The sequence below is a fragment of the Artemia franciscana genome, chromosome 13 (genome assembly GCF_032884065.1).
Source record: "Artemia franciscana chromosome 13, ASM3288406v1, whole genome shotgun sequence".
Lineage (NCBI taxonomy): Eukaryota > Metazoa > Arthropoda > Branchiopoda > Anostraca > Artemiidae > Artemia > Artemia franciscana.
Window position 1 is genome coordinate 46,579,309 of NC_088875.1, and position 15,003 is coordinate 46,594,311.

At 35.1% G+C, this 15,003-nt stretch overlaps 1 protein-coding gene across 2 annotated transcripts in view; it reads right to left on the minus strand.

The window, feature by feature from the left end:
* The window catches only part of LOC136035009 (cystathionine gamma-lyase-like), a 55,892-nt gene extending 43,446 nt beyond the window's left edge, over positions 1-12,446 (minus strand). The window contains exon 1 of one of the 2 annotated variants that reach the window (XM_065716580.1): positions 12,336-12,446. The gene's annotated coding sequence lies outside the window, so the exon portion shown is untranslated. Of the gene's footprint in view, positions 1-470; positions 536-12,335 lie in introns of those variants that run through there. The other variant, XM_065716581.1, reaches the window with a different exon arrangement.
* Positions 12,447-15,003: the final 2,557 nt, after the last annotated feature.

The following is a 15,003-nucleotide window of genomic DNA, read 5'->3' on the forward strand; positions in this document are numbered from 1 at the left end:
TAACCCAGCAGCAATCAGCTGCAATAAATACACCTGGGGTCCCTTCAGACTTTGACAAGTTTTTGGGGAATTTAAACTTGTTTAGATAAAACAACTGTAGCCTATTTGACCCTATCTAAGAATATTGATTACGACGAAACATGTTATGATTGAAATTGTTCAGAAAAATTTTATTTCATCGCACAAGAAGCTCATACGAAAGTTGCATATGATTCTGGTAGTGCCCTTCCCCCCCCCCCCCGACAATTAAAAATACCTATTTTCATGATTCAAAATTAAGATTTTGCTAATGATTTTTTCTCCAAACTGCATCCTTTTTAGAGGCTTAGTGCCACTATCTACTAAGATTGGTACACGAAGGTAGCCTACCCCACTTGAAATTTAGGCTACTATGGAATTGCTAAAATTCCCTTCCCCACTCTAAACGGGCTACAGAATGATCAAAAGCGGGGTCGTAAATTATAACTCACTTTTATTCACAAGATTAAAACTTGACCGGAACTTAAACTTACTAAGAACTCATTGTGTACTAACTACAAAACTTGTAAACATAAGAGAAGTAAAGTCGCCTCTTTCGCGGGTCAGGGCAGACTAACCAATCAGGGAAAAGGGGAAATGAATGGGCAATTTTTAACCTCATTACCAATTTGCTAGCTTTGACCATCACGCTCTGGCATCCTGAACAATTTAATACAAACCGAGTTATTTTTACCATTAGATTAAGAAAAAAAAATCTTTGCCTTTAAAAAGTCTAGGTGAAAGCAATTTACATACAGGAGAAAAAAGGACATTTATCTGGTGAAAAAGTCTAAAATATAATATACAATAATCAAAAGTTCAAATCACTGTACTTCTGGTTTTAACCCCCCTCCCCACATCTTCCAGGGCAAGGGCCATAAATTATGTAAGTTGCTCACTGTTGACATACATAAGGTTTTTACGGAAGGGGTGGTCGTATACATTTTGGAGTGGGCTCATTCGATTGTAAAGATTTTTTAGTGACCTTTTTAAGAGTCAAAAGTGACCGGAGGGCAAACCCCTCTCCCCTACTCCCTCTTTTCCTCAAATAGATCTAACCAAAATTTCGAGATAGCCATTTTGTTCAAAATAATCGAAAAGGAAAATCACCATGCCTCAGGGGCTGACTACCCCCCCCCTCTCTCCCTAGCCCCTGGGGCACGTATTGTGTGTTATATAAGTTACCATTGTTTATATGTTCTGTGTTCATCTTATTCAAAGAAGTTCAAAAGTCCAAAAACTCCTGGGGCAGGTATTGTATATTACGGAAGTTGACCATTGTTTTATATATGAGGTTGATTATTGGGAGATGGGGCATGTTTGAAAAGGAGTCTTCAAAAAGGTTAAGGATTTAAAGGTAAAACCTTCATAAAATGTTGAGAGGGATTTAAAACAAAATCAAAACACACCATAAGAAGGAGGGTTGTCAAAAATGTACAATAGTAATATCTAAGGAATGGCTAAGGGTATTAAGTTGGAATTTTAAAACCATATTGAGAGGGAAGTAAAAATAAAGGAACAAACAGCCCCAAGGGAAGAATTGTAAAGTATACCATTTGTCCATTCTTAACATGCAGGATTTATCATTGAGAAACATAAACTGAATCAGTTAGGACACTAAGACACTGCTATTCCTCTTCCTCCTCCCTAACCACCACCAATAAAACCATATGCCATAAATATACATGGGATCGATAAGGATTAGACGACAAGTCCGAAAGACTCATTCAATTTTCATCTGATGGGCCAATGAAGCTTAGAAAATAAGGCCATTGAAACGTACTCCTTCAAGCATCTTACCCCCCCCCCACGCACACACACAGACTTACCGCCCTCCTCAATAATGCATCATTGTATTTTGAAGTAAACCCCTTCAGTTAAATAAAACACTAAAATAAACGCCAAAAATATTTTGGTGCAATAAGAAGGGAGATGTCACCCTGCAACACCATTGCAGTTATTACCCAAAATTGTCCACGAAAAAATCCAGACAGACAATTTGATCCCCGCTGAATATTTCCCCCTGGCAATTCCACTGTAACATTCTCTCCATACGCAAAACTGTGCATTCAAAGAGAAAGAAAGACAAAAAAGAATTCGTAGACGAACTCAGAGAAATTCTTCCAAACGAAAAATATTCGTATGTTTCCCAAATACAAATATTATCTATAAGCCATGGACGAATTGCAAGAATTACAGCCCTTTCCCTAGGGGCTGTGGGGGGTCAGATCATCCCCAGAGACATATTTATGGGATCTTTCAATCATGATAAACCAAATGGTTATCTCAAAATTTCCTTCGGATTTGTTTGGGGAAAAAGTATCTTCAGTTTTAGGTAAATTCCCTGTCGTTTTACTTGTTACTGTTGTTTATCCATGGTCATTCTTTGGCAAAATACATACAATTCCAAATATTTGTAGATGAAAGCTTGAAATCTTTGCCTAAGGATTCTGTGATTGTTTTTAGTTAGGGAGGGAGAGAGATGCATCAAAGGGTGCATTTTAAAACCGAAACGTCCTAATTCTTATCGATCCTTAGAGAATTATTCCTAAGCAAGGGGCGAGGATGGTAGATGTAGAAATTGATACATAATCCCTCTTGATTTCTAGGAATATTTCTAATCTATACTGTTATTATAAAAGAAAAGAGTAGCATTAAACCCCAAATATGAGCAAGAATTATTCGGTATATCAGAAGGGTTTATTTATCCCCAATCTCCTCTTCCTCACACCCAGCCTCCCGCTCATGGTCACAAACACTTTGGAGGCGCTCATTCGAACAAAAATTGAGAATTCTAGTCCTTTAAGTCGAAAGTGATTGGAGACCAACCAGCCCCTATCCTAGAACCGTTCTTGATATCTGGTCCTTTTTTATATCCAGAAAGCGATTACACATCCAGGATCTTTCTTTGGTAAAAAATGCACAATTCTAAACATTTGTAGATGAGAGGTTTAAACCTCTACAATAGGGTTCTCTTATTATTTTCTAGATAGGGGGGGGGGGGGGGTCAGATGCCTCAAAGGGCATATTTTAATGCCAAAAAATCCTAACTTTCATTGAGCCTTCATATAAATACCGAATTAGTTCTAAGGAAGGGGGTGGAGGAAGAAATTCATATATAATCCCTCTTGATTTCCAGGAATATTTCTCGACTACACTGTTAATGTGAAAGTAAACAGTAGCATTAAAACCCTAAAATAGGCAGAATGTATTCCGTAGAGGAGCCGGGCCACCCCTTCTTCATCCCCATTCTCCACCTCGTGGTCGCAGAAACTTGGGAGGATGCTCCTTCGATCGTAAATTAATAGTTCTAGTTCTTTTTATAAGTTGGAATAGGTTGTTAACCAACCATCCACTGTCCTAAAATTATTTTTGATATCTGATCCTTTTGTAACCCCTTAGGACATTTGAATGACCTTATTAGGTGCCTATTTTGCACCTTATCTGTGACTGCTCCATTTTGCGTGTGGGGGAATTTTCCAAGGGGGGATTATCTTGAAGTTCTTCAGGGTAAATTTTCCATGGGGGGGGGGGGATCAAATCCCATAAATAATTACTTCCGGATCACAGATAGTTTCCGGTTCATTGGCTAAGATTATTTATTGAAAGTCTTGAGTTCTTTAATATTGCCTAAATGTAACCTGAATTTTTAATGGAGGCGGCCCAAACTTCTTCTTCTTCCAATTAGAAACAAAATGTTAATAAATTTAGAATTAAATAAAAAAAAACAATTTTTGTTTTTAATTGAAACCAAGGAGCGACATTAAAACGTAAAACGAGCAGAAATTATCCTGTATTTGAAAGGGGCTGTCCCCTCCTCAACACCCCACAATTTATACTAAAGTTATTTATCGTTTTAAAAAGTAGAGCTGTGAGAAAGATTCGAGCATAAAGAGCGGGGCGTTAAGGAGGAGACAGCCCCTTTCATATACGTAATAATTTGTATTCGTATGACGCTCCTTACTTTCAGTTAAAAAAACGCGTTTTTTTCTATTTGATTTCTGAACATTTTTGAATCAAAGCAGTTTTGATTTTGGCTCATGAATAATTAAATTACAATGAACAAATAAATGAATAATTATGAACGAATGAATAATTAAACGAAATTTGCACATTAATTTTACTTTTTTTGGCTATATAGCTCAAAGTTTTGACCGGACGAGTTTGAGAAAAAAGGGACGGGGGAGGGAACCTATTTACCCTCCAATTTTTTTGGTTAGTAAAAAGCCCACTAGAACTTTTAATTTTATATACGAACGTTTTTATTAGTAATAAATATACGTAACTTACGGATTAGCTTACGTAACGAAATTGGTGTGTTTTTATTATGTATATGAGGGGTTTCGCCCCCTCGTCAATACTTCGCTCTTTACGCTAAATTCACATTCTGTTCAAATTCTTTAAGAATGACCCCTGAATCACAAAGGCCATTTAATTAGAATATATAGTTCTTTTGGAATTACTACAAAATACTATCGTAAAGAGCAAGGTATTGAGGAGGGGACGAACCCCCTCATTTAGGTAATAATTTATGTTTGTTTGAAGTTTTATTGTTGCTCCTTACTTTCAGTTAAAAAAAACTTGTTTTGTTTTTTATTTAATTTCTCATTCCTTTTTTGAATAATGCTGGAAAATCTAGTGCCCCCTTCATGGAAATTCACTTCCTCAATGGAAAGATCCTCCGACCTAACTCCCACCCCCGACCCCCATCAGAACCCTCTCTCCTGAAAACGTCTGTATGCTTCCAAATAACCAATACTAAATGTAAACAATGGGTAAAGTTCATAACTTGCAGCACTTCCCCTAGGGACTGTGGGGGATTAAGTCGTCCTCAAAGTCAGTTATTAGATTTTTTCGACTATACTGAACAAAATGGCTATCTCAAAGTTTTGACCCGGTGACTGGTAAAAAATGAGTGTATGAGGGGGCGTAGTCGCCCTTGAATTTTTTGGTCACTTAATTTCAGTTAGAAAGAGCCCTCTCGCGACATTTTAGGACAATTTCCGTTTTGTAGAGTTTCAGTTACTATTGAGCCGGGTCACTCCTTCCGTACAGTTCGTTACCACGAACTGTTTGATTATACACTTGCTTGGTCTATCATCCCTATATATACGATGTAGATATTTTTTCAAATACCAAACTGTCTTTCTATGACGAATAAGTGTAAGTTTCAATAGGGATACGTTCTTCAATTAGACAGTGAAACACAAACTAAAAACTAAACTTACATTTAGGCACTATTAAAGAACTTATGACTTTTAAGGAACCCTCTCAGCCAATGAACCAGAAACTATCTGTGACCCGGAAGTAATTATTTTATTCTGTATAAAAACAGTTTGTTTTAATTGTGATACTTTAGTTTATCAGCTGATGATGATCACTGAAGTATGTGGTCGAAATGCTCAGATCTTTTCGTATCTGTTTTCACTGAATAATATTTGCTGACTCTTCTACAGCTGGTTTTTACAATATAACAAAGATTTGCATCTGGAATATTAAAAATTAATAAGGGGAACATGAAGGGGCAGTGGATATTCAGGCAGGCAGCATCTGGAATGTTGACTCTTCTGGAATTTTCTTTTAATATCGTGTATTCTCCAAATAAATTGTCTATTTTCATTCTAATGCGCAAAAATTCTAATGATGTAAGTTGGACATGATTTTTTTTTATCTATGACATTTTTTTTCTTGTTTCAAATTCGATAAAACCTTAAATATCAAAAGCTAGTAAAGGCTTGAAGCTCAAGATCCTTTCCGCAATCCTTGTTTTTACTGTGGATTTTCTTTTTCTGTAAGTTTAAAACAGTTTGTGGTAACATATCGTAAATAAGAAGCAGCGTTGCAAAAAAGTAACCTTAACTCTAAAACAATAAATTTATATGATATCTGCTACTTTAAAAGGATTGGCTTTTATGCTGATTCCAAACATATAACATTTTATAATTTTAATTTAACTCATTGAAAGGTACGAGCCAGAGAAAATTTGCCTGATTTTCAAAGAAGTGGGTAAATATCCCCAAAAAGTGAAGTAATGTTAAAGAAAATCAAGTCATCAGATTCTGCATATCAATAAACTCTACTGTAGAGGTTTCAACCTCCTATCTACAAAAATTTGTAGTTTTGTATTTTTGCCAGAAAAAAGATCACAGTTGTGATTTTTTTTTTTTTTGCAGGGATAATTGTATTAATCCACTAGTCTTAGAAGACCAGACAAGGGCTCATTCAAACGGAAATTAAAAGTTCTAGTACCGTTTACGACTGACCAAAAAAGATTGGAGGACAACTATCCTACCCTCCTATACTTTTCTCCGAAGATATCCAATCAAAATTCTGAGATAGCCATTTGGTTTGGCATAGTTGAAGGACTATGCCTCTAGGGTTTGTTATTGTATACAGACACTTTTAAGGGGGACATTCCATGGGATGAATTTTATGTTGGGAGAAAAGTTTCTAGGGGGAATTTACGTTTAAAACTTTTTCACAAAGGGGGGAGGGGGATTTCCCCCAAGATTTGAAAAACAATCAGAAGTAAAATAAAAAAAAAAATTCAGCTCAAAGCAAGAAGGAACATTAAAACTTGAAATAAACAGAAATTATTCTCTATATGAGGGAGACTGCCTCTTTCTAAATCCTCGCTGGTTACACTGAAGTTTTCAAGTGCTTTAAAAAGTTTATTAATCCGATTCAATGGCCCTTGTGTTTCAGCAGTTGTTCTTTAAGAATTGATGAGAAGTCTGACAAAGCTTGAAAAAAAGTCAACCTTTTTCATAAAGAGCATGACATTGAGGAGGGGGCAGCCCCTCTAACAAATTATAAATTTAATGTTGCTCATTACTACTGAACAAACAACTTTTTTTTGGCTTACTCGCTTCTATAACTAAAGTTTATGAGAGATCAGTGTCTATTTGAAGGAGAAGTATTTGAAGGAGAAGGTCATTTACAAAAAAAAAAATCAAAATCTAGCTGGGGTAAAAATAGAGGAGACCCCCCCCCCCCTAAGGAAGTAGTAGAGGTTACAACTTCAAGAGCCTTCCCTCATAATTTAGGCTCTAGATCCATTTAGGTAACATTATTGACAAATTGAAATTAGTCAACTAATTTCCAAGATTAAGAATTTTACAGAATTTTTTGCCCAAAGATTAAGCAAAAAAAATTGGCAAAAATTTTTGCCTAAAGATTAAGCAAAGATTGGGCAAAAAAGAATTTTTGCCCAAGATTAAGAATTTCTGTCATCTAGAATTTTACTCAAACATAAAGATATATTGAAGAGAACGTCTGAAATGGTAAAAGCAAAAAATAGAGGCATTTTAATAGCTTACAAACAGCTTCCTTAAGTTAATAAGAACTTGGGCAAACAGGGCAGGTACTATCATGCAAAATTAAGTAATGGCAATATAACCCTCATAATTTTTACATTCTACCTTGCTGCTTAAGATTATTTTGAGCTCAGTACTTTTCCTATTTAATTAGATAAAAGTACCATTTAGAGACTTAAGAGAATGTAGGAAAGTTGTTGAGCAAGATGAATAAAATCATTAGGAGCATACCATTTGAAGATGGGTACTACAACCACAACAATAATTTTATCTGATTGACAAATACATCACAGGCACAAGTGTTATCACTTTGCGCGGTTTTGTGTTCTTTAGCCGCAAGCCTGTTTTCTTGCTGTTCTTGTAATTCCTCGGCATGCTTTCTTTTCTTACTTTCTCTATCAGCTGCAAGTTTTTTGGCATAGACTCTTTCAGCAGCTTCCTTGGCTGTTGCCATTGTAGGTTCTTCAGTCATTTTACAATTAAACATTTCTCCATCCACGATCTTCTTATAATTAAAAATTGGTCTTTGAACGATTTTCTTAAATACTTTTAATGACGTCATTGTCATAACAAACATGACGACAACTAACTTAATGACGACATGATGACATGACGTCACTCAACAGACCCACAGACAAACAACTTATTTATATATATATATATATATATATATATATATATATATATATATATAAAATATAGTATATTACAGATTTTTATCCTATTTAGTTTCTTTTATAAGAACCACTGTCCTAGGTTATTAGCTTAAAAGAAAATCTGATAATTATAGGTGTATTGCTTCTTCTAAAATTAACATTATGTTTACATTTGATTCCCAAGCAACACTGTTTCTAAATATAATGTTTTTTTTGTTTTTTCTTTACAAACACAATTGTATCTTAGCCTCTTCTCCTTAATAAGGTCAGCTACATCCATAGACAATATACAGATCTTTGCTGATTGTATTGGTTTGAATTATTTTTCCTTATTTCTTGTTAGTAGTTGGCTCATAGGAAAAAATATTGCCAACGCCCCCCAAAAAAATGCACTAATGCAACACTGTTTCTAAACATGATTTTTTTTTTTTACAAAGATAATTGTGTCTAAGCCTCTTCCCCTTAATAAGGTCAGCTACATTCATAGACAATATACAAATCTTTGCTGATTGTGTTGGTTTGCACTAGGCTATTTTTCCTTATTTCTTATTAATAGTTGGCTCATATCACAATTATTGCCAAACTGAAAAAATTACTGACATTTTGTACTGATTCCATCATGGGGGGGGGGGGGTAAAAACTGGGATAAAGTTGTCATTGTAACCACAATTATATATAGATACATAGTCACATGAGGAATCAAATAATGTAACTCTTTTGCTGCAGCAGTGCTTTTTTGTCAGAGGCCATGGACATGAGTATTAAAAAAAACTAGCCCTTGCCTTAAAATTTTGCAAAAATGTTACTTGTCTTCTAGAATGTAGAGTAAAAAAGACAGTATCCAAAAAAATATTTAAAATTAAAACCCTCACACCTTGTTGCACAAGATGAACTGAAGAGACTTGTACATATAAATGAATAACTAAAAATATAAGCTATACATCAATATGGTTATTATTAAAATTATTTAAGATAAAACATTTGAAATTACTAGTTTATTGAAACTAGTATGTTTGAATAAAGTTTCCTCCTTGTCCCTTGCAAGTAAAACAAGAGGTGACACAAAGAAGCTGCAAGTTTCCTGTTGTGCTCAATGTGAGCACCAGTATTTTTCTCTGAATGTGCTGTCCCTTACTTTCAGTTTGGTTTTCAGTTTGGTCACTAAGTTTGGAGAAAACTTATTTGAGGTTTTCTTTCTCTGATTTTTTAGAATTTTCTGAATAAATATTATTTTGATATCATATCATGCATGAAGGAAGCTGAGAGGGTGGCTGTTCCCAAAGAACGTGTTAAATTTAATACGCGGAAGCCTGAATGGTCATGGGATCTGGGTCTAAAATCAGTGAAAAATAAAGCCAAATTTTGGCTATGTATTTGGGTTTCCTGTGAACGACCACGTAGCGGTGTAGTATTTCAGCTTAAACAGAAAACTAAATTAGAGTATAAAAAGTATTTATGGTCTGCAAAATCTAAAATTTGCAAATTCCCACCAAGTAATTTAGATTGGAAAAATGTGGTAAATTCAAATAAAATTGATGATTCTTTGTCAACAAGTAGCCCAATTAGTCCTGCTGCTTGGTGCAAATATTATGACCAGATTTTCAACACTATAAACCATTTTGTTCATGCTACTTTTATGAGGTTTCTTATTTCTGCACTTCCTATGTCACTCTGCCAGAACCAGATCCTCCCAATTAATTTAGTTTTGGTGGCACAAGCTATAAAGAAGCTTAAGTCTAGCTCTATTGATTGTGATGGTATAAGTGCCAAACACCTAAATGTTGATTGTCCAGCTCTAGTCCAACATTTACAACTTCTGTTTCAAATGTGCTTATGCACCTCACAGATGTGCAAGCTCACAGAGCTTGCTGGCAAAATACCCCAGTCTACTTATAAGTATCTGCCCACCCACAGAGGCCTTACTTGTTTGCTTTAGTTTCTTGTTTTTTCTGTTTTGTGAAGTGTTTGTTTTGTTTCTTTTATTGATACTCCACTTTGATTTTTTTGTAGCAGGTCAAAAATAAATTATTAGATTATTATTATTATTACTGGAACAGCCCCTCTAAAGCCACTATCCAGTCCCAAATCATAGATACATTCAAGACAAGAGTTGATCAGGTGGTGTAATAGAGGTTGCACCAACAGGTGTTGTAACACCTGTTGTTACACCAACAGATGTAACAGGTGTTGCACCAGGGCTGGTGCAAAGTGCAGGCTAACTTGGGATGCAAAACCATAGTCATGTCACACCACCAGCAAGATGTTCCACAAGAGGCTCATCACCATATGGGTGAGGTGATGCCATTTTAACCTATAGGTTAATGAGGGCTAAAATACTCCCAGGATTATTCCTCACTGTTGGTCCTAGCTCAAGAGCTAGAGGTCATCAGTTGAAACTTGTTAAGCAGCCTACCCTATCCAGAGTCTACAATCAATTCTTTCCCTCAATAATCATCAACAGTTAGAATACCTTCTCTGAAAAAAAAATAACTGCTGAATTTATGGATATCTTCAAATGAAGACTGGATGCTGAGAGGCCTCTAGAGAGTGTAAACTCACTGGGAAGCTATTGATCACCATAACGCACCTGTTCACTAAAGAATCCTGAATACAACTCAAATTGTCAACTCTGGAGCTCTACAAGGAGAAATCCTTAAATTGCTCTAAGCTACAATACAAGGTAGCCAAGTATCCTTTCAGTATTTCAGTTTTATTCATATACTCTGCTAACATAAAGTTGATTTTCTTCTGATAGTAAAAATTAATTTTTATTGCTTGATATTTATTATATAAATCACAAGTATTCAATATATTTTTTCTTTTCAATTGCTTGTCAAAACACAGACCACATTTTTATTTTAGGCCTATGCTGAAAAGTTATTGGTAAAAATTTCACCCAGAATGCAGGGCTACTACCTCCTACATTGCATCATACAGTAGCAAAATGGGAGTGATCCAAAAACATATCTCTATTTTTCTGGAATGCTAAAGAAGAGATCTTTTAGAAGCTTTCATAGAATCCTCAGAACAGGTCAGTTTTCTATAGTATATCTTTGCCTTTATGATAATATATTACTAATTTTTGAGATTTAATTGTCATTGTCACTTTAACTTGATTATGGATAATTGATTCTAACAGCCTACCCTATCCAGAGACTGCACTCAATTCTTTTCCTCAAGAATCATAATCATGTGGAATAAACTCAATGAAGAAACTGTTACTGCTGAATCTATGGATATCTTCAAATGAAGACTGGATGCTGAGTGGTCCTCTAGAGAATATGAACTCAATTGGGAAGCTACTGATCACCATAGTGCACCTGGTCACTAAAGAATCCTGAATACAACTAAAAATGCCAACTCTGGAGCTCCACAAGGAGAAATCCTTAGATTGCTCAAGGCTACAATTTAAGGTAATATCCTTTCAGTAATTCCATTTTACTCGCATAGCCTATTAACAGAAAGTTGATTTCCTTCTGATTCTAAAATCTAATTTTTAAAACTTGATATTTATTCTATAAATCACAAATATTAAACATAATTTTTCTTTTCTATTGCTTGTCAAAACAGAGACCACATTTTCAATTTAGGCTGGAAAATTATTGGTGGAAATTTAATTAAGAATGCAGGGCTCTTGTTACTACCCCAACATTGCATCATGCCATAGTAAAATGGGGGCAGTCCAGAAACCTATCTATATTCTTCTGAAATGCCAAAGAAGAGTTCTTTTACAGGCTTTTATAGAATCCTCAGAACAAGTCAGATTTCTTCAGTATATCTTTGCCTTTATGATAATACCTGACTCATTTTCAGATTTCATTGTCACTTCAACTTCATTTGGGATAATTGATTCCAACTTTGTCCCCCCCCCCCAGGGATTTGACAAAATTACACCACTGTTTGAGAAAAGCCTAGGCTGTTGGAGAGTTTCTGATCTCATAACTGCTTTTAGGGCTGATCTGTAGTTATGTACAGTTTAGACACTCTGAAAATTGACCATTGATCTATTTAAGCTACTCCTATAGCACTCTATATACTAAGAGGCTAGAACTCAACATTTTTTAAACCATATTTTAAATTTTAATCACTATGAGCTGTTTTAAGCCCCTTTAAAAAGTTAAATGGAATTTACTTAGAAAGCAGTTGTTGAATCAGATGATACAGGCTATTCACTTTTTCCCTAGCTAATTTAGGCTATGTGAATAGGCCTATGCATAAATTTGACATTCTTTGGTTAACAGAGAGGTCCCCCTGGTCTAAGGGTATTCTTTCCTTAAAAACTTTCAGCATTTATTTGAAAAGATATTAGATTGTTTAAACTAATTGAAATAAGTAGATAACTTACAATAGAACTAGTCAAAAAGGGTGACAAATCACACCTCTCTTCTACTTCTTCTTCGATTTGAAATGAAAGATATTACGACGTTTCTCAAGTACAACAAAATTTCAACTAAGGGCACGTTTTTGCCGTCCAGAAAAATGTTTGGCTTGTGTTGTAAACTCATAAGACTGCTGACTCTTTTCAGGGCCTCATTTTTCATAGGCATAATTCAAATATTAAACTGTTTTCCAAATCAAGTTCTCTTGACACAAGGACCTACGGTTTTAAGATTTAAGCCGTACAGAAAAAAACAACTTTCTATTCTTTTCAGACCCCATTTTCTGCCAAACTATTGTTTTGCATGGCATTGGGTCCCTTTGCTCGTCAATTTGTGGATGTCATATTCAGAATGTTCGTATTTTCTTGAAACACTTTTTGTTTTTTGACTGGCCTGGGTTTATTGTCTCTTTGATCTTGCAGCTTTATTTATTATTCTACATTGGGGTCCTCTTAACAGGTCAACAAGAAATATATAAGTTTCGGCCCAACCAAAAAAAGGCGAGTGCTTTTTGGAGGCTTGCATCCCCCAGACAATCCATTTTTTTCTACATTGGAATCTTCTCGAACCAAGGACTTCCGGCTGTTCGTTTCAAACTGATTAAAGAAAAACAGTTTTAAAGAGTCCCTAACATTACTTACTTTCCAACTAGATAGGTGTCTCTCTTGGTTCTAGAAATGATCTTTGAGGAGCCTCAGCTGATCAGGCACCCAAGATCAAATGTGCTCTTTTATATTTTATGGTACACACTTTCCAATTTTCATAATTTATGGCCCTTGCCCCATAGGCTGTAGAAGCCAAGTCATCTTGAAGATATATTAATTGGATCCAGGTATACTAATTGAATCTTTTGGTTACTTTGAGAAGCTTGGTATCTGAAAATTCTGGTTGGATGTCCTGAGAGAGGTACTGGTAGCACACAATAATGCAGGAAGGGGCTAGTTACCCTCTTATTCCTTTAATCCTAAAAGAGGTCACAAAATGTTTCAATTTTGTAATTACCTTTTAATACTAAGCGGTCAGAGAAGGAAAAACAATGAATGTACATAGCTTTTAACTTAGACAACGCTACAGAGTTGACTCTGATAGGTAAAATTGATTTAAATTTCAAATAAATTATTCCATTAAATGCAAAACAATACCTCCCTATACAGAATAAGAGATAAGATTTATTTTAACAAAGTGGCTATCACAGGCCCAAAAGGGCCGAATTCGAAATTTAGTGTCATTACAAAATCATAAAATTACAATCAATGAAAAGTCAAACGGTGAACACTCGTAAAATTAAAACAGGAAAAACAAATTAAAAAAAAAAGTCTAGCTAGCAAGAATTACAAAGTTCACAATTACAAAATAGAAAAATAGACACTAAAACTAAAAGATAAAAGTGAAGTGAGAAGGGGGGGGGGGATTATTGATTTAAAATTTCAATTATGCAAGGGATGGAAGTTCTTTTGTATTTTTCACTGAAAACTCTTATTGGGGCTAGAAGGGTGATTTTTCTTGAAACGGAACGTGAGGGTGAGTTTTTTTGTGGGTGAGAAGTTAAATGTTCCCTAGGGAAAAGAGAAATAGCACGAGGGTTATGCAAGGCATTGTGTGGAAAACGCAAGGAAATTTGTACTCTTTTTTCTTTAAGGGTAACTAGATTTGCTCTCAAAAGAAGGGAAAGGTAAGGCACTTTACCCTTACTGAAGATAATTCTTAGACACTTTTTTCAACTTCCTCTATTCTGTTCGAGAATTTATTAGAGATGCCAGGATGCCAAACAGGACAGGCATATTTGAGGGTAGGAGGTACAAAAAAGGGAAAAATCCTCAAACAATGCGATTTAGGACATAAAATTTATTAACAAGTTTGAGGAGAGAAAATGCAGTATTTGTACGTTTTAAAAAACCATTAACGTGGCAAATCCATTGTAAGTGGCTGGAGATGGTAACACCCATTAAATTCATAGTATTAACAGACATTTCAGGAGGAATTGGAACGGAGAAAGAAGAGGGAGTTTTAATAAAAATTATTGTTAAAACTGTTGACTTTAAAGGATTGACTTTCATATCACTAGCAACAGCTTCATCTGATATTGATAGTGTGTGGTAGAAGTAGAGTGCAGATTTCCGAATTGCCTTTGGTCAACATTTGGGACTATTTTTAATTTCAACCAATCAGCTAAAACGCTTTCCTATAACTTGGAAAAAATCGGAGTAAGAGTAATGGGCCGGACACCAGCAAAATCTTGTTTGCTAATTTTTGTTTTACGGGACTAATAAAACCTAATTTTCAACAGTCAGGGGACTTATCAGTAGAGGTAATTTCATTAAAAAGTACGGAAAAAGTTTCTGAAGGAATGTCTGCAAAGGCTTTAATTAGTGTAATTGGGATGTCTAGTGGACAGGTGCTGCACTTTTTAATATTTTTAATTTTTGCCTCAATATCTGAGGGCAAAATGATATTGGGAGAGCGTAGATTATGTAGCAGTATTAAGAAAGAGGGGAGGGAAGCTCTGGACTATTGAGGAAAGTAAATTATTCAGATCATTGGCTGTAACAAGGGGCTCTTCTTGTAAATGGAAATCTATATTATTATGTGTTTTCCCACATTTTTTAAATACTTTTGTACCACTGTTTTGGCTTA